The following is a 13410-nucleotide window of genomic DNA, read 5'->3' on the forward strand; positions in this document are numbered from 1 at the left end:
TAGTTATTCTTCATGTTGCGGTGAAACTTCTTGTGATTTAGTTTATGATCATTGATCTTTATCCTGTCGCGGGGCACCACCAAAAAGATTGGAAAGGAACTTGGACTTGAGACTTTTCTCTGTATATGGGACATTCATCGCAAATCTTTTCCTTTGAGGAATTTCTGGTGCTTAATACATCCCGTAATCATTCTTGCCCTCTCCGCCTCTCAAACCAGCCCAGATCGCCTGTGCATATCCCGGAGCTGTGGGAGCAGTGCCCGGCTCGGGCTGCTCCGCACGGCGACCAGCCTCTCCCGCCGGGGCCGCTCTAGCGCCCGGCCCGCCCGGCCCGTCCCGCGGCAGGGGGCCGGTTGCCGGGCGACGCTCGGCCCCTCCTCCGCGGCTGGGCAGGGCCATGAGGTAATGGCCTCCGGGGGGCGGGAAAGGGAGCGCTGCGATTACCGAGCCAGCGGCCGCCGAGGTGGCCGCCGGCGGCGTTCTGTGCCTCCCGCCCCTTCCTGCTGCCCCGCCGGCGGCGGGTGGCGCCGCAGCCCCCGAGGTGTCCGCGCCGCCCCGCCTCCTGAGGAGGCTGCGCGGCCGCAGCAGCTCCGCGCCCGGCAGCGGCGGCGGAGAGCGCCCGGCAGCCGCCCCACGTGCGCTGCCGCCCGGCCGGAGGGGTTCGCAGCGGTCCCCGGGCGCCGCTAGAGAGCCTAGAGCTGGAGCAGCAGCGGCCTGTCAGGAGAGACCCGGGAGGAGGAGGGCACATGAGGCGTCGGCAGAAGGAGGGAGAAGCAGCAGCAGCCAGCCGGCCACCGCAGCCCCTGCGCTCTGCCCTCCCCGCACGCCGCGGCCTCTCAGCGGCGCGGGCCGGGGGCGAGCCGTGAGGGGAGAAGCAGCCCGGAGGTGGCCGCCGCCGGCAGCGAGGCTCCCCCGGCCCGCGGGGGCGCCGCCGCCTGCGCCCCGCCGCCCGGGGGGCCCGGAGCGGGGTGAGTGCGGCGGAGGGCGCGGGGGGGGACGCGCGGAGGCACCGGCGCGGCCGCCGCTGCCCCCGATGAGCGAGAGGGTGCGGGGGCTGCGGTGTGCCGGCGAGGCCTGCAGCGCTCGCCGGGCTGCGGAACGGGGGGTGAGCAAGGTGCAGCCGCTCTTCCTTCTCCTCGGGCCCCTCGACCTTCACAGCCGGCTGGCTCGGGGGCGGGCGCTGCGCATTGCTCTGCTGCCTGCGCTCTTTTGTCCCTTCCCCTTAAAGGAAAGAAGCACATGAGTAGAATTGCGTATCGAAGGTCAAGAATCGCTAACAGAATTGTGCCTCTGCATTATTTCCAGCTAGACTGCTGCTGTTTTCAGATACAAGGGCCCCCCGCATGCAGAAGTAGCTTTCTAGCCATCGCAGAGGGACCTGCAAACACTCATTCGGTTTCTTCAGCGTTGGGGATTATGGATAGCTTTTGGCACTATTCCACTCTTTAAAATGACTGAAATACTCCGTTATGGTTTTCAGCAAGTTTGAGATCTTGGTGTCTCTCTTGGTTTGCATCTGACGATTTTTAATTTTCACCTATATGTGAGGTTGTTTCAGGTAAAATTAGGGAAGAGTTAGGAAATTTCCAAAGAAATTGAACTGTTCAAGAGTGGGAGTTAGGGTTCATGTTCTCCCTCTTTCCGACTTTCGGACACTTTTTTCTGCTTTGCAATCTGTAACCTTATTTGAACCTTTCAGTCCGCTGAGATTAAGTCGTGGGTGTAATGGTTTTTGCAATCAGGAAAGCAACAGAAAAAAAATAGCAAACAACAACAAAAAGTTAAAACAAAACCAAACAACAGTTATGATGACCAGTTTGCCATATGTGCCTGTTTTACTGCTATGTGTACTGTGTATGTGTTGTTTGTGGTACCCTGCCTTCTGGCTGTGCTGGAATTGCTCCGGATTTAAACCTGTTTGTCCTAGTATGGCTCTTCTGGAGTTACAAGAAGAAGTCTAGAGGAGGGAGTGTTGTCTCCAAACCCAGGGGCTGTATTCACAAAACTGTGCCTTCTCTGAGGCACTGTAACCTGTTTTAACTGAGTCAAAGCAACCTGTGATGACAATAAGAAAATTATATTAAGCCATTAAGCTTACTTCTCTGTTTTTTTTAATGAGCATCATTGCAAGGGAGGAAAACCAGGATGGTAAAAATCCTAATGGAAGGCAAGAGTTTTCAGCTTTTAATGTGAACTACTGAGTGAAGACTAGACAACTGTATGAACAGATAGAATGGATAGAATTTAAATTTCTCCTGTTGTAAAATAAAAGTTTGTCAGTTGCATGAATAAATTCCCACTTGCCAGCGAATTGAACTGCATGATGGATGATAGAGAAAAGAAGCAGGATCTCTGGATCTAGTGCAAAAACATCCCATACCAGACAAAAATAATCTGTTCATCTTTTGTTCAGTTATGAACCAGAAATTCACACTGGTGAATTTGGTGTGCCTATTCTAGAACACTGGGCAGCACAACAGTATGCCAAGGAAGCATTAATGTGATTAGGCACATGCATTTCTGTGTGGTGCCCCATGTTTGATATGTGGGTGCTTAAAATCCCAGTGAAATATTCAGCTGCTGCAGCAGCCTCTGAGCATCTGACTAGTTTAATCCAGAGTCCTGGCTAATAGGCAGGCCCGGGATGTGATGCACAGGTTTTGCCGTGGATATTAATGTATTTTAACATGGCACTCCGACAGTTTGTGGAACACGGGTGAGAGCTGGTGGGAGTAAGCCAGCTTGCATGTACCAGAGAGCAAGATCAGGTTGGAAGGATTTGCCTGGAACTGGTGGGAACTGCTGTTGTTCCTCTCTGCTGCAGCTCACGCCTGGGCTCCTTGCTGCTTCACATATTCTGTCTCCTGTAACAGATTATCAGCTGCTTTTGTAGATGTAATTTGATCCTAATCTTGCAGTGTGCTCTGAGGATTTTATTTATACTCTAGCCAATCTTCTTTGGGATAGAATAATGAGATTAGTCTGGCAGAAATTAGTGTAGGTTAAATATTTTTCTTTTAAATGTGTACTTGATCAATATTACTGTTTCTTAGTGTTGTTGCTATAATACTGAAAAGGAAAAATGCATAAACTTCCCACTCTGTCTGCTGTGATAGACTGTAAACTGAATGCAAGGTACTTTTTTTAAACAGCTCTGTAGAAAGGATTCTCAGAATGAGTGTTATTGAGGCACCATCTGCAGTATTTAAAGACAAGAGGTTAAAACCAAGAAAAGCTACATATTTTTCTTCATAAGTTTTCCTATGTTATTTAAAATTTTCCTTGGGAGAAGGAGAGATAATTAAGCAAGAAGGCAGTGTATGAGTTATGTTTGTTTGAAATACATTTCTTTCCTAAGTCTCTAAAATTTTGTTGATTTCCAGAGTTGAGGTGGTTTAGTGCTCCTCCTGCCAGGACCAGAAATAGCATTTGTAGGACAAAATTTGTTTTGTGTTGTCTGGACATTGTATGTTGTGAGTGATGCTCAAGTCAAGGTTGGTGGTTTCTTGCTAATTCGCAGAGATTTGTGGATTCTTTACTTAGAATTTTGTACCATATAGCTTTCCCTCTACCTCAGTAAAAATGGGTGCCTGCTCTAATAACCCTCCAATATTAGGCTGGATTACTTAATTGGTATATCTTTGAATAACCCTGTTTTAACTCTTACAAAACTAATCCTTTTACTACACATACTACTTATTTCCCAATACTTCCATATTAATGCAAGGACAGCCAGACCGGTAGAACTGGTCTGTACTATTGGGAGTTGTGATAACCACAATATGGAAATAGGAGCTGTGCTTTTTCCTGTTGGTCAGAGTAATGTTGTTGATAGGTAGGCTTTTACAACTAGTTCTGTTTTTCTTTTTGAACTATTCCTTCTCTCCAGATGTACCTGGCAGTTCTACCTCTGTAAGAAGCTTAGTGTTGCATCAAGATCAACATTCAAGATTAAATACACTTAAATTGCATGTGAAATGAGCAAAGGCATACTGGCATCGTCCCCTGTGATGCTCATGTTGTTCCTTGATTCTGCTGGGAATGAGATTGTCACTTGTGTCCTTCAGAAAGGCTGTGAAAAGGAACAGATTCTGGTAGTGACTGCACACCAAGTGACTTTCAGAGTTATTGTAAGAACATAGTAAGTAGGAGAACTACTTTCTAGTCACTGAATGACAGTGACAGCTTGTCAGTTGTAGGCAGCTCAGCTACAGTATGAAGCTGTGTAAGGCTGGAACTGTAAAACTGGGGTGTGGTCTGTGCTGTGAAGGTATGTTTCCCTGGTCATAAATGTATCATTAAGACTCCACAGGCAATGCCACTGACACCTTGGAATGCTGCACCTGTATGGAGGGCTCAATTTTGTGTATTCATTTGTGGGATCAGTGCTACTTGGAGAGATAAAAATCTTGAGAATGAACTTCCTGTTAACATAGACTTTCCAAGATATCAGTTGGTGTCTGGTTCAAAGCCTTCCTGCTTACTCAGTGGTTTGACTGAGATAGCTGTGAGTTTACAAGCACTTTTATTTTACTTTGTAGTGAATAGCATGATGCTTCTTAAGTAGATTTCAGGAATTCACTGGTACTATTCTTAGTCTAAAACTGTCCTCTATTTGAACTTTGAGTCACCAATACTTCTGTTTTTATTGGAGCCTATTGATTACAGTGCAAAAAGTCATGCCATATAGTCATCCTGCTTATGGTTGACCAGCTAAGAGGCTTATTGATAGCACAAACAGATTAGCTCAGAGATAATTCTTAGATTCAATTATGTTGGCAGATTTGCTTTAGTTAAATCAGTGGCCTTACTGGAGTTGATTCTTTGCCTTGTCTTGTGCCTTCTCTGGACAAGATTCTTTAACCTTCCTGTCCATTAGATGCTGAAAAAGCAAATGAGATTGCTGCTCTATAACTTGTATTTTCTTGTGTGCAAATTTGGGGCTTTTTTTGTAATAATACTGGTAGGTTAATATGTTAGAGTCCTCTTAGTTTTGCTTGTGTTTTTAGCAGAAGTTCAGAATGCTGTAGCAGGGTATGAGAAAGAAGGAAGGAAATGTGGGAAGAGCTTGGTTTAAAAGCCCTTGCGAAGTTTCATTATTGGCTTATTTTGACATTAGATCATGCTGCTGCCCAGCAGAGCAAGTTTTCCCATGACTATGGATTCTCTCTTCTATCCCCTTCCATATTATGGTGCTTGGAATTGAGTTGTTAATGCAGACAAGAGCTGCTTTTAAGGTTAATTTTCAGACTGTCTCTTCTGGGCAGCTGAGCAGCTGTTAGCAGGGAGCAAAGGAAGCAATAGTAGTAAGTGAATGGGACTTTAGTGTCATGAGAGAATAGTCTTTAGTGAACATGAGCTGATTTTGAAACGGCTACACTCCAAGCTCTGGTATAACCAAGACTAGTTACGTGTTGGTAAATGAGATGCTGAGGCTGGCAATAACTTGCTGCATATTTTTGTTCTTGGCATGAACATGGCATGTTTTTGGCTTTGAGCACCTGTGTGAACAGAAGAGAGAAATACTGAACTCTGTAGCGAGGCTGCTTTACTGGATCTTAGTGTGGTTAAGATTTGAAGGGATTTCTGAAGGTCATCAGGTCCAACCTGCCTGCTCAAGCAGAGTTCTCTTAGAGCACTTGGCACAGGTCTGTGTTGTGACAGCATCTGAGTATCTCCAAGGCTGGAGACTCCATTGCCTCCCTGAGCTACTTCAGTCGGTGCCTGGTCACTCTCAAAGGGAAAAAGTGTTCCTGGATGTTCAGAGGGAACTGCTGGTGTTTCAGTCTGTGCTCATCTCTCTGGTCTTGTCTAGGAACCACTGAGAGAACCTGGCTCTGGCTTTCTTCCCTGCACGTATTTATACCTGTTGATTAGATCTCCCTGAACCTTCTCATCTCCAGCTATCAGTCGCAGCTCTCTCAGCCTCTCCTCACAGGAAAAATGCCCTAGTCTTCTTTGTCTTAGTGGCCAGTCACTGTCCACTCTCCAGTATGTTCATCTTTTTCTTGTACTGGAGAACCCAGAACTAGACATAGTACCCCAGATGTGGCCTCACCAGTGGCAACTAGAGGGGAGAGATCACCTCTCGTCTAGTTTCCCATTTAAAGGAAAAAAATGTGTGAACCCCCTGCTTTGCTATAATTCCATGCTTCGAACAAAACACAAAAAAACTGTTGTCAGTTTCAATGTTTTCAATGAAGTTTAATGCTGAGTTGACTTGTTCCATCTTTTAATAGAAAACAGAGGTTAGGAAGGTGTTCATACAGTGGAAACTTTTATAGCCTAGAGAATGAAAGCTATGGATACATTGAGTTACTTACCTGTGCCTCTTGGAAGAGCTTAGTTGACTGCTGCAAACTGGAATCAATCGGTGCATTTTAAAAGCATTGTATGTTCAAGTAAATTCTAAATTTTATCTTTTTAAAGGCAGCTGCTGATAATGTCATACTCTAATCTAATTTCAAGCAAATCAGGACCCTGTATGAATTACGGTCTGACAGCAGCCACAATTTGGTGTCCTAGGGGGTCTGAAGTGCAGTTTTGTTTCAAGAGAGGGATATTTTTTTAAAAATCTCATTGATGTCTGCTGTGGAAAATTAAGACTTTTACTATCCTCTTTAATGTTTATTTAAGTGGAGCTTGTGTTATAAACAGCGTTGCCTGTCCCAGAAAGCCTCATTTCACTATCAGATACTGCATAATTTGCAGGGGAGCAGCAGGCACTCCTCTGCCGTAAGCAGAAACCTTGCAGTTCAAATCTGTGCAAACCTATTGCCACAGTGAAACCTGTAAAATTAGCAGAATTGGAAGACATTGGAACAATGCCAAAATCCTTAGACCTGTTTTAATGGAATTTCTTTATATGCAGCTGTGTCTGCTCATAGTAGATATTTCTGAGTTACTAAGCACTGCTGATGTAAAGTGATGAGGTAAAAATCAGTCTTTCTTTTAACATGTGTTTTTGAAATAGATCTTCTGCTGTAGTTGCAAATGGCAGAATGAAATTGTGGGCTTTTGTTGTGTTCAAGTAATAACTGCAGTAATGAGTACTTCCAGGTATTTATGGAGGGGGTGGAGACCAGGATTAACCAAAAATATTACCTTCTTGGAGCCTTTGGTCCTGTAATGAATTCTGCAAACCTGCACATGTGAGGGCCACGTAAGGATCAGTCCTTTATGGCTGTGCTTGCTGAGGATCATGTAATGTTGTAAGGTGGTAGACAAGCATGTTGTGGCTTGACCCAGTGAGTTGTGGCTGACCTGAGAGCCACACGTTTCCAATGCAAGGCAATCTCAACTGAATATGCTTTTTCTGATTGCCTGAAATGTTTGTAACCTTTGAATACTCTTGTATTTGCTCAGGAATGTTTTACCCTGTAGTGGCTTTCTCAAAAACTCAAAAACTTGCAAAAACTTTTGCAAGACATCAAAAGCCATTAGAGTGAACAGGCTGAGAAAAGTTAAATATTGCATTTATCTGGATGAGTCCTTTGTCCCAAAGTCCAGAGAGGAGTATACTGTCAAACTATTGGATGTATGTTTGCTATCTTTTTATTTTTTTTTTTCTGCAGCGATCATTGATTTCTCCATGACATTCACTTGTACTGCTTTTATCTACTAAATGAGGTTTCATTTAGGAGCTGTTGTACCTCGGGCAAATGCAACTTTCCTAAATACTTTGCCCTTTAACATTGTAAGAGCTGCAAAAGAGTCAGTGTGAACTTCTAATGAACCAAGTTTGTTTCAGCATTCACAAATCACAAAAATCACAAAAATCTTTCTTTGCAATGGGTGATGGGGGGCAGCAAGATCAAAACATTTGCAGTAATTCAGGAGTTCATGCTAGTACTGGAATTAAATCCAGTTCTTGTGAATCTCTGTTAAAAGGCTAACAGCCTCTTGGGGTCAATGGATTGGCACATTCTGTAGCTATTTAGGGCCTGACAGGGTATGTACAACAGGCAGCAACCTCAGTAGACATGTATGCTACCTCTGTGCTTTTTTTCCTACATTACTAGGATTGATAGTGTGCATTACTAATTCTCTTACAAAAGAAAAATTCCACGTGGCCCAAAAGACATTCCCTGAGAAGTGTATGACTAGCTCAAGTAGTTTGAGTGCATTTTACAGAAGTTAAACACATCTCGCAGATGGGTTATGCAGAATAAGATGGTGCTACTTTTGCAGTAGTTATTTTAGTAAGATAGGTGGACTGATAAGCTGACAATGGTATATTGCTATGGAAAAGATCAGTGTTTAAAATGGGAGCCTGGGATTTCACAGGCTGGGAACAGAACACCAAGAAGACATGTAGTTTTCTCACTTTGCCAACTGATGAATGTTCAAAGTAAGTCAGTCTCAGTTTCTTGAGCCTGACTTACTAACATCCGCTCTCCAAAAGTAAACACTGCACCCATTTTGTACTATTTATCAGCTTTCAGAGGACACCTGCTGTATGTTGACATAAAGGAGGAAAATTGGAAGGTTTTCTCATTGATGTCCCTCTGTAGTATTATACTGAATAGCAGGAAAGCGAGGCAGGAAATACGATTTTTGACTAGTAAAAAAGGACAATAATCTTTTCTGGTTTGTTCATGGGGGTATTACTGTCTTTTAAAAAAATATTGATGATTTTATGGAATGAGTAATGTATTAAATCAAGAAATGTTGGTATGTAAAGGCAAAGATCATAACCGAGTGTAATTTGAAGACAATAAACTGAATTAACAGTTCACAGTGCTTACCCAACTAATGAAGAGCCCTGGTGGAAAAGGCAGATAGATGTCACTGCATGTTGGGTGTAGATCTTGAATATGAGTATGGATTTCTTAAATACAGTGTGCATGATTTTATTATTATCTTATTTCATTCTTAGAGGAATATTTTGTGTTTTATTGTTGCTCCCAAATGGTTGTTGAGTAGACCTGATGACTTGTCAACTGTTCTTTAGGCAGAGGTTTAAATTCAGGTGGACAAAACTGTACTTTTAAATATTCCTAATTGTTTATCATAGTTAATTTTTCCCCTTAAAAATATTGGGATTAAAGGTGACATTTCTTCCTTTCTACAACTAATAATGGATTATTTCTTGGATTTGTAAATCTAGCAGAGCCACTCTTCCAATAGGTAGGAATTCAACACGAACAAAGATTTTTTATGGCTCTTCTCTTGCCAGTCAGCTTGTCAGCATCAGTTTCATATGTCTGTGGATTCATCTGGGCAACCAGACCTCATCTCTCTGTAACTGCACGGGAGGCCTTTGCTGTTAAGTCTTGGGTTGATTGATACTGGTCTAGGTTCTGTAAATTCTGGCTCTGGATGTTCACTTGTGGTGTCCCTCAGCCCTGTGGTGTCATGATTAAGCACACACACCAGTTAGTGCACTGATGGTTTGAGTCCCACCAGGGATTGCTATTTTTCTGGCAGTGAAGCTTGGAAGAATATATTGCAACACCAGTATTTGAAAACTCATACAGCTGAAGCCAACACAGCGCCTGTGAGTGGTTTGACTCCCCCATCACCTTGGCTTAGCCTTTCCAGCCAGGTTGCATTCCTGATCACATTGATGTGGGCCGGTAGAAGCACTGATGTCACTGTGAGGAAAAAGGAGCAAGAGGGATATATGGCTCCAGGATAAGTGTACAGTAGAGTGACAGTGTGTTTTCAGGACAGCCTACACTAATACTAGCTAGAGGTGCCTGGGAAGCTGTGTGCCTGAAGGCTGTGCTTCTGTAACCAGGTTAGCCTGGGCTCAGTTTGCCATCTCTGCTGGGGATAGTCCTGCCTTGTCCTACCAGCTGTGTGTGCCCCTTTGTCCACACATCTTTTGTACTGTTACTCCTGGGAAATAAGCCAGGGAGGCAAATTGAAGAACATGGCTTTAAAATTTGGTTAGATTTCCTTGGTTTTAGTTTTACTGCTAGCTTGTCTTTCCTTAGCGGGTTAGATGAATGATGGGGATGGCACAAAGGTGACATAGGAATGTGCAGGCTAGGCCAATTAGTGTTTAGTTTGCTTCAGGTGTATAATACCACACCTTGTATTCAAACTGTAGGCATCAAGTTATTAGGTCTCTTTAAAAATGAGAGTTAATTAAGTTATGTAGGTCTCTTTAAGAATGAGTTAGTGCCATCAAAATGGAATGATTTGTTAGTTATGTGGGAGTTTTGTTTTGTGGTTTGTTGGGGTATTTTTGTTTTGGATTTTTTGTTTGTTTTCTTAATAAAAGAAAGCCAGCAACATGTTTTAATATTCTTGGTTAGCAGATTTGCACGAGGAGGATTGAATACCCAGTCCTGTCTCTCTTATCTGTTAAATTAGCACTAATTAGTTTGTCAAGAAGGCTGAGAGGAAATTCCTAAATGCACCTAGGAGCAAGCCTATTGTTTTGATCCTATGACCAGCAGGAATAACTTGAAGATAAAGCATGATATAATGTTGCAGCGGGAGAAATGAGTAAGAGGAAATAGGAGGGGCTGCATAGGAAAATGATCAGTTTATAACATGACTTGTTATAGCAGATGTAATACTGTTTTCTCTTCTTTGTTCCTTAGACCTCTGCCTGGAAAAGGTAAGAAAGCAGTTGTTACAATGTAGGTAGTAAAAGTTTCTTGGGTGGATTTTTTATTTTTTTATTTAGTAAACCCTTAAACTGATCAGCTCTAAAATACTCAGTTTGAACTTCAGATATTGGGAAAGTGTGACCAGGGCTTCAGCCTGTTACCGCTCTGATGTAAATCCTACAATGGGAAATTAATTTCTCTTCTGAGTGCGAACAAGTGGTTCCTGATTGCCCTGATTTCTAACTGGAAACTGTTGTTTGCTTTGTGATAGAAGACCTATAATGCAGCAGTGTGCCAGCTTGGAACTGAGCATATGTGAAGCTAAAGAATAGATTTTGGGAGGGAGTGCTTTGGACATTTGATTGTTTAATGCTACAGTCCATTACCACCAGAGAAGTGAAAGGAGTTTGGGATCTCAGAATATTAAGGCATTGGTTTTTCTTTAAGGGCACTGAAGACATTTGCATGCATCTTTTATGAATTCTTACATTTGGCTGATCTTCTTTTTCCTCCCTATTTTTGTTTCCTGTGTCTTCTCATTTAAGAGTGCTCTAACAGAAATTTGCAATCCATTTCTTTTTTTCCCTTATTTTTCTTCAGGATATCTATTAATGGTTTGTAAAGTTCTTGGAAGTAACAGACTTCTGAAAGAGAAAAATGAGCAAACAAGGTTAAATAGAATGGATAATATGCATATAAATTGTTATTTACAATTTAGCTCTTAAAAGAAAACCTAAACCCAAATAACTATTTTATAAATTTATTTTCTAAATACCTTTTCACAAAATATACCAAAAAGTTGTTGTGGTGGCCAAAAGAAGTTGTGCTACCTAACTATTGCCTGTCTACCAAAACTTCATGAAGTGCCTGCTAAAACTGACCTTAAAAAAAGCATTTCTGAAGAAGTGGATTGAGTAACATTTTGGAGAATAGATTTTAAAAGAAATTGGAAACTGGGATATTTACAGATATAAATGCCTGTCAGTTATGAGAAACAGAATATGGCCCTGTAACTCAGGGATCATTCCTTGAGTAAAGTAGTAATGTGCATTGCTAGTTTTAAAGGGGTTTCTTGCTTGCTTTTTGTGTCTTGAGGATTATCTTCACCCTTTTGGGAAATAATTGCAGAAGACAGCAAAGTGAGTGTCGATTCAGTGCAGTTTGCCTCTTACTCTTACTCACACAGTTTGCCAAACCCAGACTTAAGTCACAAGAAACAACCTGTTTAACCGTTGTTGTGTAAAAATCCCTCTTACCCTGTCTGAAGTGGAAAAGGTGAGGAGAAAGGTATACAGTGTTTGGGAGGGTGGGTGGATGTGTTTTGAGAGAGGGGAAGTAGAATTTGGAAGGATCTGTAACATTAAAAGACCTGACGTTTGAGCCAAAAGGGCCAGTATTTTGGCTTGGAAATCTACATTGACCTCTGGGCTTCTTACTTTTTAATTAAAAACAAAACAAAAAAGCCCAAATCACTGTTACTGGATACCGTAGAGTAACCTGGCTGAGAATAGGATATACATTATCTCAGCTGTGGAGGTCAAAAGAGTGGAATCCTTGATGGAGTCTGGAATCTTTGGCACCTCAAATGTGTCTCTGAATTACAGTCTTCTGTATCTTCCGTGCTGCAGTTTAGGGACCATGTCAAAATGTCAGCAGCTGCTTCCACATTTGTAGTGTTGACAATATGACCTTCAGGTTAAGAGATCTTTGCTGACGTGAGCTGCACCCAGTGTATGTTTGTTTTACTCTATTTGGAGCTTTTGTAGTTACATACTTCCAAATAACCACAGAGCAAATGAAAGCATGAAATAACTCTTTTGCACTTGCAAGAGGCTCTTCTAATATTTAAGCATTGATGATGTTTCCACTTTTTTGTTTTGCCCTGGGGTATAGTACTTCTTGGTGAAGCGCACGTGCAGCTTAAATGAGAAGAAAGTAGGAAAGGAGCAAATGTATTTCTTGGCAACACTGTCTTTGTACTAAGTTAACATTTGTACCTGAAAGGGTGGGTTTGCAAATGGTGGGATTTGATGGGAGGTGTTTTAAACACGAGGGCAGATTTAGTCTCTTAACCTGTCTCAGTTCCATGCTGGTAAATTCAGCCGAGTGTGATGATGCTGCCTTGGGTCTTTTGTCCAGGTTTTGCTTCCTGTATGCAGACTTTGTTCAAGTCAGTAGAAGGTTGTGGTAATGTGAGTGTGCTATCCACTTCTGCTAACTTTTTTTTGGATACTTATTCAAAATGGGGATAGCAACTGGCACAAGATTCAGACATAGTGATATAGGTAATTATTGGATGGTGTGTGCTTCAATGTCTTGTTGCTCTCTGAGTTGAGTTTAGCCAAGTCACTTTCACTGGAGCCTATCATCTCTATATAAAATGATAGGTGGTGTGAATCAAACTGTAATTTTGAATATTAAGGCTGTTTAAAGTACAGGTCTGTCTCATTAACCAAGTTTAGTTGTGGCTTGGAAGGCCTAGTCTACTTCATAACACTGTGATCTGATGTTATTTGTGAGCTTTGTGATGAGTTTTTCATGGTAGAACAGCTTCACCATCCACCCCAGATTTTGGGCAGGCTGTGTGCAGCATTACTGTCAGAGATATATTTCCAGAGACGCGGGAATCGGGCCAGGCAGGAGTTATTACAGGTCGTGGTAACTGTGTCTACCAGTGACTGCACTTTGCAGTTATACAATGTTTGCATTGTGTCTTTGTCCTATGACAGACTTATTTGTCTTGCACCCCAGCCTGTAGCTTCCTGAATAGAAAAATACAAGTTCTGTCAGGACAGCTGCTTAATAAAGGCACATGTTGAAATACTCAGGAAGAGAAAACTGGTGT

General features: G+C 42.5%; 1 protein-coding gene across 2 annotated transcripts in view; it reads left to right on the forward strand.

Moving 5' to 3' along the window:
* Positions 1 to 590: 590 nt before the first annotated feature.
* The window catches only part of TRAK1 (trafficking kinesin protein 1), a 124797-nt gene continuing 111977 nt past the window's right edge, over positions 591 to 13410 (forward strand). The window contains exon 1 of one of the 2 annotated variants that reach the window (XM_056483153.1): positions 591 to 968. The gene's annotated coding sequence lies outside the window, so the exon portion shown is untranslated. The remainder of the gene's footprint in view (positions 969 to 13410) is intronic. The other variant, XM_056483154.1, reaches the window with a different exon arrangement.

Source organism: Oenanthe melanoleuca, chromosome 2 (genome assembly GCF_029582105.1).
Source record: "Oenanthe melanoleuca isolate GR-GAL-2019-014 chromosome 2, OMel1.0, whole genome shotgun sequence".
NCBI lineage: Eukaryota > Metazoa > Chordata > Aves > Passeriformes > Muscicapidae > Oenanthe > Oenanthe melanoleuca.